This window comes from Pistacia vera, unplaced genomic scaffold, assembly GCF_008641045.1.
Source record: "Pistacia vera cultivar Batoury unplaced genomic scaffold, PisVer_v2 Contig348, whole genome shotgun sequence".
Taxonomy (NCBI): Eukaryota; Viridiplantae; Streptophyta; class Magnoliopsida; order Sapindales; family Anacardiaceae; genus Pistacia; species Pistacia vera.
Window position 1 is genome coordinate 55,696 of NW_022196166.1, and position 6,245 is coordinate 61,940.

Sequence of the window (6,245 nt, forward strand, 5' to 3'; positions counted from 1 at the left end):
TGGAATTCTTTATGATCAAGTAATAAAGAATGACATAATCTTTCAAAACCATTAATTTGGATGCATATTAACCGAAAGATACCCAGAATATATCCCATAGAATATGTAGAAAATGGAGCCTTCATGCAACAATTTCATACAATTTTGGTTACAATTTTTATGTAGTATGAACTATGAAATCAATATTTTTCAAGAGTATCAGTGATTTTACTGAAATTTATGGCGACACAAGTCAGTCCAGGTCACATGGGAACAATTTGTTGCTAAAAATAAGTCTAGCTCAACCGAATCTAGCACTTTGATTCTTTCACTTAAAATTTTACTTTTTAAGCTTTGATATTTTTTTGAAGGCAACATATGACAAACAAAACTCCCTTTTAGTGGACGGGCTGCTGAGCTTCGCTCTAGCTTTACTTTTTCAATCTTTTGTTCTTTTTGTTAAATGCTGAAACATTATCCATCTAGCACTTTCCACACACCATCCATCTAGAACTTTTCCATAGTTTTTGGACAGTAATAAAATGTGAACATGAAGTTACGCCAAGCCATTAACTTGATGGTGGACTATTGAGAACTAAAATAACAAACTTTTGTTGTATATTTCTACTTTGGACAACATCTCCTGCAAAAGTGTTAGCATACCCACCCACCAAAATATGTCAAAATGAACCCTGAAAACACAAAGATATCATCCCATATTTCTGCTCCAGGAGTAAAGCAGACCTGTGGTATATACATCATAATTTCTATCACACGGAAGTAAAGTAATAACTTCAGTCTATGGTAGAATCAACAAGGTTCACCTCTTCCTCTTCCTCTTCCTCTTCCTCTCTATCGACTTCAATAAGAGTTTGATCTGCTTCTATGGTTTCTATGGTATTGTTAAGTGGACCTTTAGGGGTTCCAAAAAGTGTAGTGAATATCTGTCTGTGGCATTCATCACAGAAATAGAAATAAGTGAAATGGCCCTCATATGGAAGCTTATGCACTGCAGCACCTGGTAGAATCCGGTGCACAAAATCAGTCATCAATGGAGGAACCACCCTATCATCCATCCCCTGCATATCATTGGAAAAATTAAAAATCTATTAGTTGAACCTTTCGTTGAGAGTAACCGATAATCACTCCAAATACGAAAAATATTGTATACAGTCTGTTAGTTTAATTTCGAGGCCAAAAAGTCAGTTCATAAGTCTTAAGTTCGCAAGAAACAACAATCAGCAGTACTCCTATGGATGTCCAATTCTAGTACTCCAGCAGAAGCATTTTCATCAGTGGTTGCTTCAACAATTATTATTAGTATGAGCCCTGATATGACCCTAGTCAATCACCATATTTTTCATTTTTCCAGAAAATGATTGACACTATCACCACAAGATGTGACAAAGAAGGTAGATGTAAAAGCAACCATCATATGTTTCAAAGAAGAGATGGAGCCTAGAGGATCAGCAAGTAGACAACTATAAGTTGTAGGAAAATTAAGGCCCTGGAAGCTAAACTCTCTAAAACTGAAGAATGGAAAGTACGTAGAAATGTAGAAGCTGAAAGAGGAACTAAAGAAATAAAATACACTGACCTGCCATATATGTATTGGGCCAAGGAAACCTGTATACTCCTCTAAATCTCCAATAAGCATAGACTTAAGCCAATTGAGGATACCTCTCCCTCGCTGTTTCTTCTGTAGTTTGAGATCTGCAAGTCTGAAACCCCAATTAGACACCTGCAGTACAGCTTCCTCGACAAAGGGCTTTGCATTTCCCTGTCGAACTGATTCCTCCACATCCCTTTGCCAGAATTCTTCATAGATTGGGTCCTCTATCATAGCTCTATCCTGGAAAGATGAGAATTATAAAGAATATAAGTTAGGAGGCTGCCTTACAGGCGCTTTTAAGAATTCGTAGTATAAGACCAAGAAAAGTAGCCAACTTAGTATTTCTGGTTGATCAAATTCTTCCAGAACTTAACCAAACCTAGAAAACACTATATCTTCATTCACAGGATATGTTAGAAGATACTCACCCTTTCTCGAATGACAGTGATGACATTGTCAATCTGATCATGCTTTCCAGATAGGAGGTTTGGTGGTAGAAATAAACAAGCAATTAGGAAACCTCCGGCCAGAAAGTACCTCAGTTTCCGTTTGTGTCCATTTCTCCCAGGTTCACCGCTGCTCTTCCTTGGTCATCATTGAATATAGGGGTTAACCATAGGAGCAAACATGGCTGCCACTGCAAGTTAGGCTAAGAATGGATCGAGACACTGCTTTTTGTAGACTATAGTAAACTATTAGTTTTTTATTTGTCTCGGTGAGCATATAATCATAGCTAAACCATGGGAAATGGTAAAGCTATGTAGTACACAAGACTTTTGTATGTAAAAATTGATTTCTGCAGGTTACAGACACTTAACATCTGTATGATTCTGCAGTTATTAGATTGACTGTAGAGCAGCAAGCAATGCATGTCTGCACCTCAGTCTCAAATATCAAGACAAGAATATAGTACCCAGAGAAAAGTAGGTAAGCTACGAATCAAGTACTCTCCCCTTTCAAACTAATAACATTACTAGAATCCATTAGGGTGCAATCCAGAGTACTTCACAAATTCATTCTGAAATTAGGTCGCTTTTTTCTTATTTTCTGGAAACTAATTTAGTTAATTGCAGCTGAACTTAGACAAGGCAACCTGTTCCAGTCTCCTTTTCTTAACTTCAAAAATGTTATGTATCGAAGCACAGTTTGTTCCAGTCTATCTTCAAGCGAAATACATTCAGCACCAAAAAGAAACAAAATTCAAAATCCAATTATAAAATTTTAGCAGTAAGACTAAAATGAATCATTTTTATAGGTATAAAAAAGTTATTTCCTATCAAGAAACAGATATGTATGAAAAGCTTTCTTAATTCCAATAACTAAATAACATGAGAGCAACAAAATGAAACTTACGCATCCAAATGTTACAACAATAAGAGGTAATGCAGATAACAAGTTCATATTTTAACCTGCAAGTCTGTCAGGAATGTATCTGAGGGGCCCAAGCATGCAGCTTCCACTCGAGTATCCCAACACCCAGAACTTGTCATTAACACCCACAGAACTAGCCAGAAATAACAATCCAATGTGATGACTCAAGGTTTCTACTGGGATGAGGATCACTCTACCAAAACCAGGAAGATCATAAGTCAACAAGCAAATACCAAACTCTTCCAGAGTGACGTTTAAGTCCAGGTATTCCTGATCAAGACAGGGACAACAAAACAAATAAAAACTTTACAAATGTATGTAAACCCATAGCACACTGCAATCTTTTAACACGAAGATTACCCAACCTGCAAGGCGAGAGGAAAGAACGTATGGGGAGCAATTATAGAAAACCTAGCTCTGTCAACTGGAACACCTTGCTTCATATAGCCATGTATCTACCATCCGGAAGCAAAATCGGTCAGCGCTAGCAGGATGTAGGAATACTTTCTTATCAATGGGGTCGCTGAAGGGGTACTTCAGTAGTTACACACAATACTGCAAACAGTTAACCAAGTCACAAGATTATATAGTAGCAAAAGGAGATGCAGCACAACCCATAAAATCATTTACAATTATTAATTTGTTCTCATTTTGGCAATCATAAGGGTATGTAAAAACATGGTAAGCTAAATAAGTAAACTGGAAACTCTGAATAAGGAATATTGTGGTGAAAACAAAAGTTGATTTAATATAGATTTGATTAACTTGCAATAGATCTACTTTACCATTCAAAGCCCCTTTTCTCCTAAATGAAATATGAAATACCTTTTTCCTTTTTTGGTTTTTGGTTTTTAAATCACAAACAATCAAAATTGCTCCTGTCAAAACTCTAATTCTCGCCTTCCCTACATTTTCTTAGAAAATAATCCACCACTGAACAGAAAAATTAAAAAAAAAATCATTCCCTTCATTTTCTGACCAACAAAAGACAAATTTTACCATTTTTTTTTTTACCTGCAAGAGCAAGAACAGAGACGAAACAAATCACCAACCACGCATGCAGAGGATCTTTATCTTCAGGCAAATACTCATTAAAGAATCTAAGTTTAGAACAGAATTTCGCACAAGGCCCTTTAATTCTCCTGAATTCTCTCCCAAGATATGTATCTTCTCTCCCTAGACTCTGCCACACAATATCCCTACATCCTTTCCCAAACTCCACACTGATCTCCACCATAGCCTTCCCAAACTCCGTCGCATGATCCAAAAAGCTCTCGTTTCTTCTGTAACCGTAAGCCATTCCAGAGTTGCCCGCAAAACTTGCATATTGATATTGATATTGAACTCCATTTGTTCCCATCATATAGTAATAGTAGAGTCTTGATTACTGTGTTAACAGAATTTCATCGATAGTATCCGGGTCAGGGAGTGAGGTTGCAATTGTCTAGAAAAAAGCAATCTGATCAAAATTTATTAATTATTTATAAAAATAGTTTGTGTGGCCGAGTGGTGACCTGACTTGACTATAACGCAACGCACGGTTGAGAATTATAGGATGTAAATAAAAACAACAAGAAAATGTTGACAGACAAGTAGAGGAAAGGGTCGCTAAAAGGTTTGGCTAGAAATACTGACGCTCACTGTGTCTACATTTTTAGCTTTCTGGTTTTATTGCTAAAGTCGGGTGGCGTTCAATTTTAGTGGGATTAATGGAAAATGCTATTAACTTCCTAAAATGCTAAAAAAGAATTTAAAATTAAATATAATTACCACTGGATAATTGTTTATATTTGTAAATTTAATTCTATTTGACTTTTTCTTGGAAAAGAATTTAAACTTTTGAAAATGTGAATAAACTTTTGTTCTTACTGGATGATGCGAGGAGAGGGGTTGGTGGGTGAGTGGGGTGAAGGAGATGAAGGGTTAGAGATGTGCCACGTGGAGAGAGAAAGAAAAGTGGTGGGTGGGTATGGGGATGGCGGTTGTTTTGGGATTTGTAAATGTGCTTTACTGCTATGCCACAATACTAGTAACTGACCCATTGATTCTGTGCCAATTCAATGCTCAAGATTTTATGGCTGGAGATAGAAAAGACGGTGACTCTGTAGATTGTAATAGTGGCTTTAAGTGACCATTTTTTTTTTTTTTTTTTTTTTAAAGCAAAAGGATCTGACATGGATTTCTACTAGCTCTAAGAAGATTTATCCGTTCTCAATTTTAAAACCCAAAAAATTAGTTCAAATACAATAAACTAATTTAAAGACCGTAGAAAAAAGAAGACAGTTATATTTGTTTGGACATCATGATCATGTCATGTCATTTTTGACAACTCCACAAGAAACAAATCTTCATCAACAAGGGATTAAGGTATGATGATTACTGACTCATAAATTCATCATCATATTATTATATATATCACTAATGACCTGTCCTCCCAAGTGCATAATGACGCCGACAATTGGAGGCAAAAGAGCAACAATACTTGCATGTTAACAATAAATCAAATGAAATTGAAAATTTGTAATTAAAAAATAAAAGAGAAAAGAGTGTAAAATTGTAGGACTAAATACCAGGGGACCACATCCACAAGCAGGCAGCCACAATTATTGAGGGATAAACAGTTTATACAACAGAAAATTGCTTGTAAATAATGGAGTAGATGTTTGTAACTTTATTGACACGCCAGCTCATATCATCAACTTGAACAATAAAACAAACGGAACAACCACAAAAAACATTGAGGATTGAACAAAATGTGACAATAAATGTTTTAATCACCACACATACACCCATTGAAACGGACAAAAAAAGTTAAGTCTTTTAATTTTTAATAAATAAAACTATTTATATTTGTAATTTTGCTTAGAGTAAACGAGATATTACCACTCAAGGTTTAGCGAAATACTAAATTAATACTCCTAGTTACATTTATTCTAGATTCACACACTTAAACAAACATTATAAGTGTCTGTTAAAGGTAGTTAAAAACAGTTAATGAAGTCGACAAGTGAAAGTATAAATTTTGTAGAGAAAATTGTGAAAAGTCCAAATGATGGTCTCATAAATAATTTTAAACTTCAAAATCGATCGAAAAAAGCCAAAAACCGTCAATTTAGACGCTACTAATATGAACTATTTTTTACTAACATAAACCTTTCTTGAACCAAAGAAAACACCAACGCACTTTAACATGTTAATGTGTGTCACATTACAACAAAAAATTGAGAATTATTAAAATAATGAAAATGACGTTATTTAAGAGTAAAAAATTTGAAATAAATAT

At 35.1% G+C, this 6,245-nt stretch overlaps 1 pseudogene; it reads right to left on the bottom strand.

Moving 5' to 3' along the window:
- Window positions 1-620: 620 nt before the first annotated feature.
- On the bottom strand, window positions 621-4,504 carry LOC116139180 (annotated as a pseudogene).
- Between the last annotated feature and the right edge of the window lie 1,741 nt (window positions 4,505-6,245).